At 43.5% G+C, this 16,065-nt stretch overlaps 1 protein-coding gene across 7 annotated transcripts in view; it reads right to left on the reverse strand.

Moving 5' to 3' along the window:
- Nucleotides 1–16,065, reverse strand: part of KIF1A (kinesin family member 1A) — a 238,983-nt gene that overhangs the window by 207,195 nt on the left and 15,723 nt on the right. The window lies entirely within an intron of this gene.

Genomic DNA, 16,065 nt, shown 5'->3' on the forward strand with positions numbered 1-16,065 from the left:
CGAAAATCGGGTGTCGCTCCTGGCCCCCTGGAAAATTAGGTAAACCTCCCGGCAAGCCGCCGACCCCCCAGCGAATCCCAGACAAACCCCCGCAGCGAGGGCCCTGAATCGCGTTATCATAACCCGCCCCCTGCATCATATACATACTGTCTGTAGATGAGGCTGCTGCCTCATAGAACCCTGTTTGAATGAGCTGTAGTAAAACATAGGTCCTCAATGAAAAGCCCAGCTATAGATAAGAAGGCATGGAACTGCTTCAGAGTTATTACTGTTAATAAAGGTCACCTGACGTAGAGAGGAATCATATACAAATGAAGGTGACTTTCATGCAGCACAATGAAGGCAGTAACCGATATCTATACAATCAATGTCGTCTTTAAAAATTGAAAGTATTTTAATGGTACTAAACCTAAAAAGAAACGTAAAATGATACATTAGCTATGAAATATTTTCACAAATATTAATGTAATAATAATCTAAGAGCCTATCAGAACATAAAATATCTAAGGCAAAATTGCGGTTGTGCAGGAAGGATATTTTCTTTCGCACAACAGACTTCCTGTCAGCAATATCACAGAAGGTCATTGATTGCAGTCACCTTATTTTAGCAGCATATATACAAAAATGGCTGATAACAAAGAACAATTTGCTTATTGCTGCATATCAAATGAAGGGATCTATTTATAATAACATAGTAAGGAACAAAACCCTTTTCTCCAGCTTGCCTAGCTAGAGAAAGCACATCATTTTGTTTCTCCATATATACTATCAGGACAAGTGCGGAGAAATCACAGATTTCATTTCTCTGCCTTTTCGTTACACTTGTCTGCAGCCCCCATATAGCTCGCAATGGGCAGGTCCACAATTTATAAAAGAGGACAAAAGCTTTGCTTCTCTCATCTTTTGTCCAGAACATAACGCCATCTCTGGAATCCATGTGAAGTCCATCCGTAGGCTTACAGGCTCCCAAATGCGCAGACTGAAAATACACCAATTATTTACTGCCCATACACAGCCATACCACCATGCACAGGCCCAATAACACAACATTTACTGCACATACACAGCCATACCAGCATGCACAGGCCCAATAACACAACATTTACTGCCCATACACAGCCATACCAGCATGCACAGGCCCAATAACACAACATTTACTGCCCGTACACAGCCATACCAGCACGCACAGGCCCAATAACACAACATTTACTGCCCATACACAGCCATGCCAGCACGCACAGGCCCAATAACACAACATTTACTGCACATACACAGCCATACCAGCATGCACAGGCCCAATAACACAACATTTACTGCACATACACAGCCATACCACCATGCACAGTGCCAATAACACAACATTTACTGCCCATACACAGCCATACCAGCACGCACAGGCCCAATAACACAACATTTACTGCACATACACAGCCATACCAGCATGCACAGGCCAAATAACACAACATTTACTGCACATACACAGCCATACCAGCATGGACAGGCCCAATAACACAACATTTACTGCACATACACAGCCATACCACCATGCACAGTGCCAATAACACAACATTTACTGCCCATACACAGCCATACCAGCATGCACAGGCCCAATAACACAACATTTACTGCACATACACAGCCATACCAGCATGCACAGGCCCAATAACACAACATTTACTGCACATACACAGCCATACCACCATGCACAGGCCCAATAACACAACATTTACTGCACATACACAGCCATACCAGCATGCACAGGCCCAATAACACAACATTTACTGCCCATACACAGCCATACCAGCATGCACAGGCCCAATAACACAACATTTACTGCCCATACACAGCCATACCAGCATGCACAGGCCCAATAACACAACATTTACTGCACATACACAGCCATACCAGCATGCACAGGCCCAATAACACAACATTTACTGCACATACACAGCCATACCAGCATGCACAGGCCCAATAACACAACATTTACTGCACATACACAGCCATACCACCATGCACAGGCCCAATAACACAACATTTACTGCACATACACAGCCATACCAGCATGCACAGGCCCAATAACACAACATTTACTGCCCATACACAGCCATACCAGCATGCACAGGCCCAATAACACAACATTTACTGCCCATACACAGCCATACCAGCATGCACAGGCCCAATAACACAACATTTATTGCACATACACAGCCATACCAGCATGCACAGGCCCAATAACACAACATTTACTGCACATACACAGCCATACCAGCACGCACAGGCCCAATAACACAACATTTACTGCACATACACAGCCATACCAGCATGCACAGGCCCAATAACACAACATTTACTGCACATACACAGCCATACCAGCATGCATAGGCCCAATAACACAACATTTACTGCACATACACAGCCATACCAGCATGCACAGGCCCTATAACACAACATTTACTGCACATACACAGCCATACCACCATGCACAGGCCCAATAACACAACATTTACTGCGCATACACAGCCATACCAGCATGCACAGGCCCAATAACACAACATTTACTGCCCATACACAGCCATACCAGCATGCACAGGCCCAATAACACAACATTTACTGCCCATACACAGCCATACCAGCATGCACAGGCCCAATAACACAACATTTACTGCCCATACACAGCCATACCAGCATGCACAGGCCCAATAACACAACATTTACTGCCCATACACAGCCATACCAGCATGCACAGGCCCAATAACACAACATTTACTGCCCATACACAGCCATACCAGCACGCACAGTGCCAATAACACAACATTTACTGCACATACACAGCCATACCAGCATGCACGGCCCAATAACACAACATTTACTGCCCATACACAGCCATACCAGCATGCACAGGCCCTATAACACAACATTTACTGCACATACACAGCCATACCAGCATGCACAGGCCCAATAACACAACATTTACTGCCCATGCACAGCCATACCACCATGCACAGGCCCAATAACACAACATTTACTGCCCGTACACAGCCATACCAGCATGCACAGGCCCAATAACACAACATTTACTGCCCATACACAGCCATACCAGCATGCACAGGCCCAATAACACAACATTTACTGCCCATACACAGCCATACCACCATGCACAGGCCCAATAACACAACATTTACTGCACATACACAGCCATACCAGCATGCACAGGCCCAATAACACAACATTTACTGCCCATACACAGCCATACCAGCACGCACAGGCCCAATAACACAACATTTACTGCCCATGCACAGCCATACCAGCATGCACAGGCCCAATAACACAACATTTACTGCACATACACAGCCATACCAGCATGCACAGGCCCAATAACACAACATTTACTGCCCATACACAGCCATACCAGCACGCACAGGCCGAATAACACAACATTTACTGCCCATACACAGCCATACCAGCACGCACAGGCCCAATAACACAACATTTACTGCACATACACAGCCATACCACCATGCACAGGCCCAATAACACAACATTTATTGCACATACACAGCCATACCAGCACGCACAGTGCCAATAACACAACATTTACTGCACATACACAGCCATACCACCATGCACAGGCCCAATAACACAACATTTACTGCACATACACAGCCATACCAGCATGCACAGGCCCAATAACACAACATTTACTGCACATACACAGCCATACCAGCATGCACAGGCCCAATAACACAACATTTACTGCCCATACACAGCCATACCAGCACACACAGTGCCAATAACACAACATTTACTGCACATACACAGCCATACCACCATGCACAGGCCCAATAACACAACATTTACTGCACATACACAGCCATACCAGCATGCACAGGCCCAATAACACAACATTTACTGCACATACACAGCCATACCACCATGCACAGGCCCAATAACACAACATTTACTGCACATACACAGCCATACCACCATGCACAGGCCCAATAACACAACATTTACTGCACATACACAGCCATACCAGTACGCACAGGCCCAATAACACAACATTTACTGCACATACACAGCCATACCAGCACGCACAGGCCCAATAACACAACATTTACTGCACATACACAGCCATACCAGCACGCACAGGCCCAATAACACAACATTTACTGCACATACACAGCCATACCAGCACGCACAGGCCCAATAACACAACATTTACTGCACATACACAGCCATACCAGCATGCACAGGCCCAATAACACAACATTTACTGCACATACACAGCCATACCAGCACGCACAGGCCCAATAACACAACATTTACTGCACATACACAGCCATACCAGCACGCACAGGCCCAATAACACTGCACATACACAGCCATACCACCATGCACAGGCCCAATAACACAACATTTACTGCCCATGCACAGCCATACCAGCACGCACAGGCCGAATAACACAACATTTACTGCCCATACACAGCCATACCTGCACGCACAGGCCCAATAACACAACATTTACTGCACATACACAGCCATACCACCATGCACAGGCCCAATAACACAACATTTACTGCACATACACAGCCATACCACCATGCACAGGCCCAATAACACAACATTTACTGCACATACACAGCCATATCAGCACGCAGCACAGGCCCAATAACACAACATTTACTGCACATACACAGCCATACCAGCATGCACAGGCCCAATAACACAACATTTACTGCCCATACACAGCCATACCAGCATGCACAGGCCCAATAACACAACATTTACTGCACATACACAGCCATACCAGCATGCACGGCCCAATAACACAACATTTACTGCCCATACACAGCCATACCACCATGCACAGGCCCAATAACACAACATTTACTGCACATACACAGCCATACCAGCATGCACAGGCCCAATAACACAACATTTACTGCCCATACACAGCCATACCAGCACACACAGGCCCAATAACACAACATTTACTGCCCATGCACAGCCATACCAGCATGCACAGGACCAATAACACAACATTAACTGCACATACACAGCCATACCAGCATGCACAGGCCCAATAACACAACATATACTGCCCATACACAGCCATACCAGCACGCACAGGCCGAATAACACAACATTTACTGCCCATACACAGCCATACCAGCACGCACAGGCCCAATAACACAACATTTACTGCACATACACAGCCATACCACCATGCACAGGCCCAATAACACAACATTTACTGCACATACACAGCCATACCAGCACGCACAGTGCCAATAACACAACATTTACTGCACATACACAGCCATACCACCATGCACAGGCCCAATAACACAACATTTACTGCACATACACAGCCATACCAGCATGCACAGGCCCAATAACACAACATTTACTGCACATACACAGCCATACCACCATGCACAGGCCCAATAACACAACAGTTACTGCACATACACAGCCATACCAGCATGCACAGGCCCAATAACACAACATTTACTGCACATACACAGCCATACCAGCATGCACAGGCCCAATAACACAACATTTACTGCCCATACACAGCCATACCAGCACGCACTGTGCCAATAACACAACATTTACTGCACATACACAGCCATACCACCATGCACAGGCCCAATAACACAACAATTACTGCACATACACAGCCATACCAGCATGCACAGGCCCAATAACACAACAATTACTGCACATACACAGCCATACCAGCATGCACAGGCCCAATAACACAACATTTACTGCCCATGCACAGCCATACCACCATGCACAGGCCCAATAACACAACATTTACTGCCCATGCACAGCCATACCAGCACGCACAGGCCCAATAACACAACATTTACTGCCCATACACAGCCATACCAGCACGCACAGGCCCAATAACACAACATTTACTGCACATACACAGCCATACCACCATGCACAGGCCCAATAACACAACATTTACTGCACATACACAGCCATACCACCATGCACAGGCCCAATAACACAACATTTACTGCACATACACAGCCATACCAGCACGCAGCACAGGCCCAATAACACAACATTTACTGCACATACACAGCCATACCACCATGCACAGGCCGAATAACACAACATTTACTGCACATACACAGCCATACCAGCACGCACAGGCCCAATAACACAACATTTACTGCCCATACACAGCCATACCAGCATGCACAGGCCCAATAACACAACATTTACTGCACATACACAGCCATACCAGCACGCACAGGCCCAATAACACAACATTTACTGAACATACACAGCCATACCACCATGCACAGGCCCAATAACACAACATTTACTGCACATACACAGCCATACCACCATGCACAGGCCGAATAACACAACATTTACTGCACATACACAGCCATACCAGCATGCACAGGCCCAATAACACAACATTTTCTGCACATACACAGCCATACCAGCACGCACAGGCCCAATAACACAACATTTACTGAACATACACAGCCATACCGCCATGCACAGGCCCAATAACACAACATTTACTGCACATACACAGCCATACCAGCATGCACAGGCCCAATAACACAACATTTACTGCACATACACAGCCATACCAGCACGCACAGGCCCAATAACACAACATTTACTGCCCATACACAGCCATACCAGCACGCACAGGCCCAATAACACAACATTTACTGCACACACACAGCCATACCAGCATGCACAGGCCCAATAACACAACATTTACTGCCCATACACAGCCATACCAGCATGCACAGGCCCAATAACACAACATTTAGTGTGCATGCCCAGTGTTACAGGCTCACGCAAGTGCACACTTTCACGTTTGCAAAACACTTCAACGGTCATCACTGGGCACAAATGCTGCTGTTTGCAAGTGCTGTCCCAGCAGGATGAAGATGGTAAATATTAAGTAGCAATGTAATAAGCGGCCATACAGAATGATTTTTTACCCCAGCTTCTTTTAAATAAGCCCCTTAAATACAGCTTTCATTTTGTATAAAGACTTCATGGCTGTATGGATCATTGTGCCTTATAACCAATGCAGTTAAATTATACTAATGATCCTATTTAATGTATATTTCTCTGTTTTCTTTTTTATATGACAGCTACATAATAGGTTTAGGTGTAATCAGGGAGATTGCTAGACTCTTCAGGGAGTCAGAGAGATTGCTACTTATTCAGGGAGTCTACCTGACAATCAGGGAGAGTAGACAAGTATGCTTCATGGCCAGTCACGAATTACGGAGGGTTCCCTCGGACATCAGAGAGGAAGAGCCACACCAGCCTCCCGCATGCTGGCCACTTTCCAAACAGCATTGAACAGTGGGGGCAGGGATACAATGATGACATTGTGTCGCCACGCGCCCCTCCCTTCCTTCTGCGCCTCTGACAAGGTTGTTCCCAGCAAGTATGACACATAAGCATGAGTCAGCAGTAGCTATAGGTAGAGATATATATAATACATGTCTAGTCAAAAAATAGCTTTAGATTTCTAGAATTAGATAAATGTGGACGATTTGCACTAGATGTATGGCAGATATTATTATCACTTTGGGACTACATCTCGGACAGATATTATGGCCCATATGTAGTATCCTATGACTTGCTGGAACTTGCACAAAAGTCCAGCCTGTTTTGCCTTTTTATTATTGACACTAAAGCTCTATGGGCTAAATCGCTGATATTGCATTGGTTCCTGCAATTCGTAGTCTGTTACACATAGGACCTCATTCAGAGTCTCTCACAAGCGGCCCGATGGTTTGCGTATGCGCATGCTTCGTTCTGCACGTGCGCGAACTACTCTGTGCGAGCACAGCCCGCTCGCTCGCCCAGCAAAGACACCCCAGTGAAATGAGTGACAGGAGAGGCCGTTTGTGGGTGGTAACAGGGGCAGGACACTAATAACGGGGGACTGGAGGTACGAACGCAGGTGTGCCTGAGTGTTTCAACGCCATTTTTAAGGCATGCATAATTAACAGGCAGCGTCATAGTACACGTCAAATGCCTGTTTTTTACACTGAAGTCCTCGCAGTGCTTGTGGCAGTGTAAGGCAACCACAAGCGCTGCGATCGCTACCGATGGAGCTCGATGTAGCAATGTTTTAATACACTTCCTGGAGATGACGTGCGCAAGTGGGCATCTCAACATAGGCTAATGGGTGTCAGCATACACAGAGCGATCGCTCGCACAGCCAAAGTGGCTGTGCTTATGCCTTGGAAAGCAATCGCTTCCCATGGCTTCACTTTGAAAAATTAGCATACGCTGGATGCGAGCGAGCGGCCGCTTGCGAGAGACTCTGAATGAGGTCCATAGGCCACAGAAGCTGGGGAGGATTAAATATATGTGGAAAATAAGTACAGAAGCAAGCTACATGAAAAAAATGCGTTAAAGGCCAGAACAGTACTTTTATTAGCAATTAATTAGAACCGTCAGTGAATGATGATAATACTATAGCTTGCAGAGGTACGACACAGGTAAGATTTAATAACACATGATGTAATATTGCTGGTGCCAGGAGTGGGGAGTTCTAGTTATTAATGGTAAGTACAAAAGATACCTAATCCATACAATGTGATAAGTCAAAATCTAAAATATGTTACTGCATGTTCCCTTTACCACCTCCATCCCATACCTATGACCCCTGGGGAAATATTACAGGGCATACCAAGAGAAACAGTTACAAGTATAAAATGTCTCTAACAGAAAACAGAAGCCAGACACAAAGACACAGGAAGTGAACACTGCAACAAGTGAATTGTGGATGAGGTCAGACGGAGAATGAGAAAATGCTGTTTGTTATGTTGTGATGGAGCTGGGAAGGTTATTACACTAATGAATCCCTGCCTGATTATCTCCTGAAGGTGATGTCAGTGATACCACTGTTCTCTTACACCAAGCCAGCCAGCTCATGACACATACAGGTGTCTTCAGCTCATACACAACAAAAATAAACATATAACATAAACACCCACATACAATTTGCTGCTGTCTAACTGAGGAAAAAATGGTGCATGATAAAAGCTGTCAGCAAAGCAAGAAGAGAGGCGGAAGGACAAGTTAAAAGATGCAGAACAATGAAAAATCTACACAGCAATAACAGTAATCCTTAAACTACCTGAGGTACCATACAGGCATAAACAAACCCTCTGCCATCTATACTGAACATAATTCAAGATTATAATGTCAGTGATCATTCAAATGCGCCTATTTATTATTTATCGGAATTTAGACCTATAAATAATGCACAGCTTTGCATTAAATAGCTTTTTCTGAGCTATTTAACAATCTCTTGATTGTCTAGCCAATAGGCCATTTTCGCAGTCCTCATACAAGCTATAGGGCCTGCTTATGTGAACAAAGAGATTTGCAGCGGTAACCTTATTTGAAATAGCCCCAATAGTAAATAATGCCACAATTAGGGGCCTATTTATTAAGATTATTTTTGAACGATGTTCAGCTCCTCGGTCAACACTGACCAGAAGGGGTAAGAATATTCTTATAGCGGGTGCCAGAACAGTTAGGTGCTTTACAGTTCCAGATTAAAAATAAAATTCAGAAATATAAAAATAAGTAAAATATATATATATATATATATATATATATATATATATATATATATATATATATATAGAAAACCAAAAAAAAAAATAATTTTTTTATAAAGAATGTTTAATTATTTATTCGTTTATATATTTTATATTCATTTATTTTATTTTAATAATAAAGCCTTTTTCCTCTTCAGGTGGGCACTCCAGTCTAACTCCATTCAGAGATCACAAAATTGCATGTGATAGCCAGCGTAAGCCTTCACCAGAAAGGGTGCATTGATAAATAGGCAAAAGCCCTAAATCCTGTGGAACTTTCTCGTTTTTACAGGATTTAGAGTTTTGTCCCTTTGATAAGTAGGCTCCTTAGCACATTAATAAATAAGCCCCTAAACCTGTTTCAATTTCATCAAGTTTTATATGGTAATGATAAAAACATACCCTAGTTATTTACTAGTAGGCTAGATTCTGTCTCTGAGATGACTTTGTAAGTTTTACTGACTGACCTCAACCTCAAGTAATATAAACCTTGTAAGGTGATCAATGAGCTGCAGACATGCCCCTCATATTACACTACACAGATGCGTCACTGAGCCAAATGTTAGTGCGGTTCACTAACAGCACGATGTCCTGCAGGTTATGTAGCAATTAACATTTGTGACTAGTACTGGCTATTTAATGAAGCTGTTAAAAGTCACTTTAAACTTTTTTGTGCAGGAGAGGTTAAACCATACAAAGGGCATGGACGGAACACTCTGAAGAATAGAAAGAAATAACTGTGAATTATGATCATACTGGCTGTGGAGATAGAGGCGTGTGAAAGGAAATATACTATAGCTACAGTATTACATTAGAAATAGGGGAACTCCATCTTCTAAGAGGTGTCCAGGATTGCGATTGGCCTACTTACATGGAGACAGCTTTTGACCAACCCACACATGAGGCTATAGGGGAAAGTGCATTTTTCCCAGTTAGCTGAATAAAGATTTTGGGGCCTATTCATCATGACATAATTATCATTCGTGATAATTATATTATAAATTCGCTGCGAGTTTAAAAGATGTTTTGGAGGCATTCATCATGCCGCCCTCACAAAAGATCACTTCCAAAAAACTGCTCAGTTTTTTTGGAAAAGTGTTATTTTTCCCCTGCAGCTGAGGTATCGGATTTCCTTACTGCTGTGTGTCTCCCCCCCCCTCCCCCACTCTATTCCCTGCTGACTAACACCCCCTGCCCCCTCTGGTGTCCAAACAGGCCTCCTTGTGGGTGTCCGGTGGGCCCCCTTCCCCCCCTCCGGGTGTCTGATGCGGCCCCCCTCCCCCAACGGTTGTCTGACGCAGCTCCCCTACCCCCCTGCGGGTGTCTCCGATGAGGCCACAGCACCACCACGCGGGTGTCAGACCATCTCAGCCCCCTCCCAGCCGGTGTCCGATCCTTGACATTCCCCCCCACCACCGCATGTTCTCCCCACCCGTGCTCATCTGACTTCTCTCGTGAGTCCGGGTCACATGTCTGCATGTGCAGACACAGCAGGGAGAATCTGAATAGATACCTCTGCTGTGGCTGCCTTGTAAATCTTCACAGACTGCCGTCTAAACAGCAGTCTGTGAAGGTTATCGGGGGCTGGATGCCATCTAAAATCGGCATTCAATTACACCATCAAGTTCCGAAAAAAATATGCTTTTTTGGAACTTGATAAATAGCCCCGACACTAGATTAAAATTTTCACATGCTTTTGTGAAAAATAAGTGATGATGAATAGGCCCCATTCATTGTTAAATAATTCCAACAAAGCCGGATTCGCAAATTGGGCTGCTGTATCAATCCTTGCTTTTTTCCGATAATTCAAAAAGGATTGTTGATCCACCATATGTGAGGGATTATTCACATCTGAAATAGGTGTTAATAGGACAGTCCCATCCACCTGATACTTAAGCACATACCTCTTATTGCCCCTCCAGGTATTAAGGTTTGAAACATATGCTGTTGAATTCTTGAATGCCATGGAAAATAAATGTCAATCACAGTCCTCTGGTTGATCGAAGCAAAATTCTTCCGCCCCTTTTACATATCAAACTTGGACTTATGAAGAACTTTGTAAAGAAGATGAACAAAAAGATGGAGAAGCTTTCAAGTACCCGAGAGGAAAATTTCCACTTCAGAGTGATCGCTAAAGTTAAGGAAAGGATCTTTGTTGGTCCTCAAATTCGTCAACTTCTTTAGGATGGAAACTTCAACGAGTCCTCCAAGTTAATGGCAAAGTGGCTTTAATGGTGTTGAGCATGGCTTCTTGGGTAACTGAAGAGCTGGAAACTATGTTGAGATTGTGAACAACCTTCCAGAAAAGTAACATCAATTAGGCTGCAATACGCCACTCAAAACCCACTTTCTCGACTGTCATTTGGGTTGGGTTGCATCAAGCATTGCATTTTGCATGCATCCCACAACACATTGCATGCATGCAGACGTAAATAACGCCAGTATGCATGAAGAAAATCACAAAGGACAGCTCTCCCAATAAGAGCTGTTCTTTGCTATAGAGGGACTTCCGCCTCCCGAGATTAGGCCTCGTCCTCTTCTTCCCTGCTCTCTTCGTCCCTGATGGACAGTGACATGAGATGCCCCAGAAGAGAACAAATGACAAGCAAAGAGAAAGCGCACTCATGAATAGGTGAATGAATGTGCCGGATTCAATTAGAGGCGAAAATTGTTCGCCAATGCGATGTTTTTGCCACATTCTTGCGTATCACCCTATTCAATTCCAGAACGTTTTTGCATGTGCAAAAAGTCCATAGGCAAAAACAGGCGAAAAAGTTTCCACCCAGAGGCAGGAGAAAAGCTGTGCAAAATCTCTATTTTGGGCTAAAAATGTGGGGACTCCCTCCCCAATGACTAATTGGGCAAAAAATATATATATATATCTTAATTCCCCCTAAAAAAAGTAATGTCAATATTGGGGTGAAAATTTAAAAAGTATTTGAAAATGGGTATAAAGTACTGGATCTGGGATTTTGGGGTGCTGTATGGATGGGACAGGTGTTTTTAGCATTACAGGGCACTACAGCCGCTGTTTTTTATAAAGTTATTTTAAAAAGCACTTTAGAGACCCAAAAATATATTAGTACCCATTTAAATGTACCCCCAATTTAAATACAGCATTTATTTTTCGCAAAATAAACTGTTTTCATTGTTTTCAATGAATTGTGATAATTTTTCCACACATTCAAATATGCATATAACCCTAAATACTTTTAAAAGGGCTATTAATACACATCCATATTGATTTCCAGGGTAATTTTATGCTTTTTATGGGGTACAGACTGATTTCCCCAGAATAAGCTGTCCTTTTCGCTAGTTTCACCATTTGCTGCATTCGCACATCTGCGTTTTCGCCTGTTTTGGAATTGAATAGGGCGAAAAGCGGGAGCGCACATTGTGAATGTACACAAAAACTTTGCGTACAAAGAGACAAATGAGACGAAAAGATTGCAACTGCGAATGCATTAAGCCGGCCGTGACTTTTCGCCTCTAATTGAATTCGGCCCTTTGTGAGATAGTACTTTTGGTTGCTGTATGTTGTTTAGTTTTGTGTTCTCATTTGTTATTGACTGAATTGAAACAACTACTATTTATTTATTAAGAAAATATCACAGAATTTTACCAAAGACTATAATAATACTGTACATATAGCGCAAGTAGTGTAGCTCAAAAACTAGAGCTACTGTAATAAAGACATTCTTAATTCATATTTGTTTTTGTTTTTTTACCTCAGACTAATAAAGTATGACTATTTTTGGAAGCTTTCTTTGTTGTACAGTGCTATCGGAGGACAAGAGGACAAATTCCAAAAAAGCTAAGGTTTTCAGAACTTGCTGTATCTCGCAATTTTGCATCCGATATCTGCTACCGTGCCCTCTTAATACATTCACAGGATATTTAGGGGCATATTTATTAACATTACTTTTACTAAAATTAAGTGAAAAAAGGTATCTTTAGGTAAAAAGGTATTTTTTAGTGTCACATTAATTCACTAAAGGGCAATTGGAGTAGAATTCGCAAAATTCTACTCCAAACCCTAATTATCACATATTTTAGTAACAGATCGCATTTCCCATAATTGTAATGGGAAATGTGACCAGATTTACTAAAAATAAAATGTGAAAAAAGCCCTGTGATAATAACGCCACCTGGAGATGGCGTTATCCAGGGTTTCCCCTGGTTCCATGACTCCTGCTATGCTCTAACTGGCAGAGCAGAGCCTGGAGGCGTGCCCCAGTGATCAGCTGTGTGGTCTAAATAGACCACAAGCTGATCACGGTCGCGAGGGGCGGGGGGTTTGAAGTATCCGGCAGCGGTGCATGCACAGAGAATTGTGCGGACAGGAACACTGGCAGTGCAAGGGGATGCGGGCCGTCTGAGGGGTGACACCAAGTTGCAGACTCCCCCTCAGTGACAGGAGCTGGATGCTGCACTGTAGCATTAAGTGCAGCACTCGGCTCCTGACACTGTGAGGGAGCTGGCACTGCACACATGGAAGTCCGCACCTCCGGCAATACCCCCGGTGTTAAGCACTGGCCATGGGGCCTCGGGCAACAAGGTTACACCCCCTTCCCAAAGGGCCACGCCCCTACAGTGATGCCACATCCCCTTTTTGGTGATGCGCTACTTCACCGTGCTTACAGCATCCCTCCCCGCACCGGGTGACACTGCGAGGATGGACGCTCTTGAGGAGATTCGCAGAGTCAGAGCCTTATCACAAGCTCTGTCTCTGTAAGGGATTTTTGATAAATCCCTGTGATATTTCCTAAACTCACAATGCGAATTTAGTCGGAAATATCACACTACAACCGCAATTTAAATGCAGATTGTTAAAGCGTTTTCTGAGTATTTTCCTCGAAACATGTTCAATACATACTGTATGCCCCTTAGGAGAAGCATCAGACTTCCAATCCAATTTTTGTCTAATTATCACAAATTAAAGTTTTGAGGATTTTCAGTAGTAAACATATTGCATTATAGGCTTATTTTGCCCTAGCAGTGTGTGGTTTGCTTAGCAGCATTTGCATTCCAGAGTACTTTACCCCAGAACAATCTAACCATCTGTCAGATTGCCTGTACTGCTTTGTTAGAGGGCCTGAAGGTCTCTTTGATGTATGACTCATTATTTAATTCATCCTTTGTGCTTTGTTTGTGTTTGTAACCAAAGTGCATTACTTTACATTTTTATTGCCCATTTGACTAATTTTACATGGTTCAAGAGTGGGCGTGAATGCTTCATTTACTCCATTAAATACAGAAGTAGGCTTTTGACATCTTCTATAGTTTTTGGTACAAAGTATTTTCATCTTAAAATAATCCTGCAATCCAGAAGTAATTATATCTAAGAATAAAAAATCTGCGTACATTGTATTCCAATTTGTCATTGATTTTGTAAGCAAACACTGATGTACAGCACAGCCACAGACAGTGGCCATTTGTACAGGCGAGGAGATATGCGACAGGGAGGTTAGTGACTCTAGGGATGGCCATCGAATTGTCCACCTTAGACGGACCCCATCAATGGTACCATCTGTACTTTATATCAATGGCAGGAAACCATCAATGGAAAACCATCAATGATTTCAGCCTCTGATGGGCATCACTAGCTGGAGATATGTGAATGTGGAGGACCTATCAGAGAAGGAGGATCTGGCTGAGCAGGGCATAGCAGGAGGCGGGGCTAAACTATATGTGACAGGAGAAAAAATATGGCAGCATCGCTGTCGGACCTCTACCATTTGTGGTGGAGAAATATCAGGCCCCCGGTATCAAAGGCAAAACCATTGATTGTCTATGGTAACCATTGATGGCCATCCCTATTTCTTTCCAACACTGTACAGCAGCTACTTTTCATGTCTGTCACTGTACCCCTTACATATTTAATGTAACACTGTAGACACTGATTGAACGGTATAGTGACTACTCTCATAGCAGAACTGGGGAGAGAGAGAGATGGGGAGGCGCTGTGAAAACCTCTAAATAAATGTTATCTATCTCTTGTTAATATGACCCTGGCTACTGGTTGACACATTTTATATATGCCCAATAGTCCAACAGACACATATTATTGAAGGCAGGATGCCAAAAGAAAACAATGTCATATAAATTTACCAGATGGGGATGTTGGCAGTTTTGGGAGCTACACACATGTGGCAGATGGAAGTGTCTCTTTTGGAGCAATGAAGTTGGTTAAAGCACTGGCTACACCAGATCATGAAGCCATAGCACCGTTGTAGGGACCACCTACATTCTCTCCTAGGCAGTCTGGCCATTCATATTATCACATTGTTTCTTAATAAGGTACAGCAGATAACAGACAACTCACATGAACTACTAAGACAGTATATATGACAGATCTATATCTACCCTGTTAGTGTTCTTCTAACCTTCATAATGATTATACTCTATTATTGGAATTCCTACTTTTATCATGTTT

Source organism: Taudactylus pleione, unplaced genomic scaffold (genome assembly GCF_031769625.1).
Source record: "Taudactylus pleione unplaced genomic scaffold, aTauple2 ptg000229l, whole genome shotgun sequence".
NCBI lineage: Eukaryota > Metazoa > Chordata > Amphibia > Anura > Myobatrachidae > Taudactylus > Taudactylus pleione.